The sequence below is a fragment of the Ixodes scapularis genome, unplaced genomic scaffold, assembly GCF_016920785.2.
Source record: "Ixodes scapularis isolate PalLabHiFi unplaced genomic scaffold, ASM1692078v2 PGA_scaffold9__187_contigs__length_104089568, whole genome shotgun sequence".
NCBI classification, from domain to species: Eukaryota; Metazoa; Arthropoda; class Arachnida; order Ixodida; family Ixodidae; genus Ixodes; species Ixodes scapularis.
Genome location: NW_024609884.1, coordinates 21,534,500 through 21,538,367, shown reverse-complemented (window position 1 = coordinate 21,538,367; position 3,868 = coordinate 21,534,500).

Genomic DNA, 3,868 nt, shown 5'->3' with positions numbered 1-3,868 from the left:
CCCCGGATCTCACCAGGGGGGGCACGTAGAGCCACTCTATATGGCAGCGTAGCTGCCAGAGTAGCGACACGACCCAAAATTATCTAGATGCACAACGTCAGAAGCGCGGATAGTGATCTCCATTTTGGGCCTGGGAGGTTGCCATGGTAACCGTGCTTCTAGCGACGCCGGGCGGCAACCTTTCTAGTCTAGTTGATATCTCCATTCGTTCATTGAAAAGTGGTATAAGACGCGTGGCATCGCGGTACGGCAAGAACCTCTGGAGGAACGGTGCCTGCTTTTTTTCTGAAAAGTGAGGCGATTTGCAGCCCGGAGACTGTCGGGCGACGAGCGCTGCTATGGTATCGTGCGTGCACGGACAAGGCGAGTGGTTTTCGGCGCCGCCGGGATGGCAGCCGCTTCGTGGGACGAACGTACCGTCCTAGTACTTTCGGACCTCGCTCCGATGGAACAAACTCCGATTACGCCGGCCACGACAGGACGATTGGCTCAGGACATGACTGCTGCTCGACTGCTCCATACTGAGCGAGTATATGTTTAGCATCATACTTCTCCAAGACCCGATTATCTCTTCAAGATGAGATTTTCTCACCGACTGGTGAGGAGCAACGTCGACGGGGTTCAACCAAGAAGGACGGCATGGTGGTCTCTAGGAAATCCTTGACGCCATCAAAAGAGACGGACGCCGGATATGAGGTGTTCTTGCCGTTAGGCCAAGTGGTCGTTCGGAAGTTTACCGGCATTCAAAAAGTCAATATTTTTATCTGGTGCAGAACAGATATCCGTGTTAAAGGGGCCACGAAATTATTTTTAAACTTCTTCTTCCTTACCTGTAATCCTCAACTCAAAAGAGAACTGTGAAATCACGCAGTCGTGACATGCTAGGGCACCGGTGCGATGATCCCAAGCTTTCACCGTGCTTTTTAAGCACACCGTAGAACTTGACATTCGCAGGTGATGATAAGTTTTGTCAAAACACTCATTGGCCAGGAAAGCGAATTCAAATATCCATGGACAAATTGATTGCTGACGAGCGCATACATCCGAGCGACGCAGTTTTCGTGTCCAATGCGTGAGTTGGGGTCGGCTGACGTCATTTTGGCCTTTGTAGGCATTGTAAAGAGGATATTTGGAACCAAGCACACTGACATAAGGAGCACAAAACGGGCCCAACTACAGAAAATAAATATTACACTCGTAAGAAATAAATACGTCTGTAACTTGTTAATTACAAAGACAAACACACCTCTGAGTATCTAAGTTTAATAGTATGTGTTGATGCATTGTTATATAGCAGGACATTTCATATAAGTCACTTGAGCAAACGCCAGTTTTTCACCTGAAAAACAAACCAGAAAACACTGCGACCAAATGCAAGCTATTGCAACGAAAGCAAGTTATATCAAAATCTTCAGAACTGCCCATTCGTAAAATTGGCGATTAGTAAAAAAGGTTAAAGATCGCAGGAGCTTCCTCGCTAAAAAATGTTGTGATTAATAGGTGACCCAGGGCTGATACAATTTCCCCTAGGCCCTACAAGCGCCGTATTCCCTTCGTTATGATTCTCAGAAATTAAGACTTTCAAAGCAAGCTAGAAAAATGCGAAAATTTTATCCTAAAAGCTATGTGGAGAGCAAGTTCGTCTGCTTCTTTTTGCAGGGGTTGTGGTGACGTCCGAACGCCGAGATCTGAGTGGCTCCGATTGAAGCATAGTGGGTAGACCTAAAACCAAGCTGGCTTGAGGCCTACCCACTATTCTTTATTCAGAACCAATCAGAGCTCGGCGTTCTGATGTCACCACAACCCCTACTAAAAGAAGCAGACGAACTTGCGCTGCGCATATCGTAAAATCGTTGATTAGTATGCTTGGAAGTTGTGTGAATATTTATACAGCGTGTAGTTGGTCAGCCATTTCAAAGTTGCGACGAGTCACTCGCTGTAGATGAGCAATTTAGCCAATGCAGTATAACCGCTAGCCTGGGGTCTATAGGTCTTTAACGTGCACCACGCAGTAGCTATACACAACCGCAGGCCGGTACGATGCTCATCCAGATCGAAACGGGCAGGGCTGGGGGTTGAACCCAGGTTCCCTGGTTGATTAGTACAAAACGTAAACATCGCAGGAGCTTCCTCGCTAAAAGTTTGTAATCATGCGGTTACCTGGGAAAAAAAAAAATTTCCCAAGGTCCAACATGCGACGCATAGATTTCGGATCGATTCTCAGACACTCCAACGTTCAAATAAAGCTAAGAGAATGCGAAAATTGCATGCTAAATGTCTTATCGATCCTCAAACACATTCGAAAACCCGAGCTCTGCTAAGGCGATATTACTGATGCTGTCGGACAGGTGCTAATATCCAGAGCGCAGAAAGGGTATAAAGTATCATTCTTTCAGATCTGGAAGTTGTACCTACGTCAGAAAGCACGAAGAAGCCCTAAATCGTCGGCAAGCTGCGGCACATCACGACTCCGCGTACCGAACAAACTCGCATCCACCAGCTCTGGGCGCTGCCATCTTACGGATGACATCACGGCTCTTGAGAGGTCACGTGACGAGTCGTCACTCGGTTGCTACGGAAACCGAGCCAGCTCAGCTCGTTGCTATGGTACCGCGTGTGACCAATCGCGGTGAGAGGCGGCACAGGGAAAAGCGTGGCGCTACTCTGGCAGCTACGCTGCCATATCGAGTGGCTCTAGGGGCACGAGCCCCGATGCCCCCCCCCCCCCCCCCCCCCCCCCCCCCCATAGTCTATGCCTATGGATGTATATATATACAGGGTGTCACAAAAGAAAATTTACACGGTCTTTTTTACCGCAAAAATAAACTAGGCGTCGCCGAACGCTCATTCTCCGCCCAAAGGTAAAGCTAGAGGTCACAACCAGATGCCAAAGTTTCAGCCTGATCCGATAACTTAATCAAAAGTTATAAGTGATTTTCTGAAAATTTCAATGGAAAATGGCTACCGACGGAGTTTTCGAACGCATGGGGCTCTATGGCACCAGAAACCGAAAACGGGCAAAAATGGGCCCCATTTTCCCATTGAAATTTTAAGAAAATCACTTATAACTTTTGATCAAGTTATCGGATCGGGCTGAAACTTTGGCATCTGGTTGTGACCTCTAGCTCTACCTTTGGGCGGAGAATGAGCGGTCTGCGATGCCTAGTTTATTTTTGCGGAGAAAAAGACCGTGTAAATTTTCTTTTGTGACACCCTGTATATGTTCAGGATAGTTTCCACGGCGCTTGAGAAGTACTGCCCCCTCTGCCAAAGGAGAGTGGGGGACGGCGGGGCTTGGGCCGCCAGCGGAACGCCGCGAAGACGAAACATTTTTGTTTTTAATGTTTTTCCCGTCCGCGCGGCTTTTTATGTGGAAGGTCACTTTTGCTATTTGTACTTTCATTTAATCTGCCGTTTTCCCGCGTCGTCTCTCTATTCACGGCTAACTGTTGTAGAATTCAAAAGAGGGCAGCACTCTGCAGGTGTGCATAAAGCCTGTACAGCTGTACAGGGAGGTGTGTGTTGGTCGTCGTTCGAGGCAAGGCAGGCAAATAGCAAACTGGAGCAGCTGCCGGAAACGGATGAGGAGAGATGGGCAGGCAGAATATTTAGGTACCTATAAATGAGCAGCGTAGACACAAGATGGAGAAAACGAACCCGGCGGCTCGCGTCATGGTACTGGTGTAACACCGAGGAAGATGGGCGGACAAGAACAGTGAATATTGTAAGGGAGAGGGAGAGAGAAATGGGGGGGTGGGAAACAAGAATGCAGAGGAAACCAGCTTTGGAAACGTACAGGGCAAGAAAACTGACATTAGAAAGGAAGGAAGATTCGCTAATTCTAGAGGTAGTGCGTTATTGTTCGAGG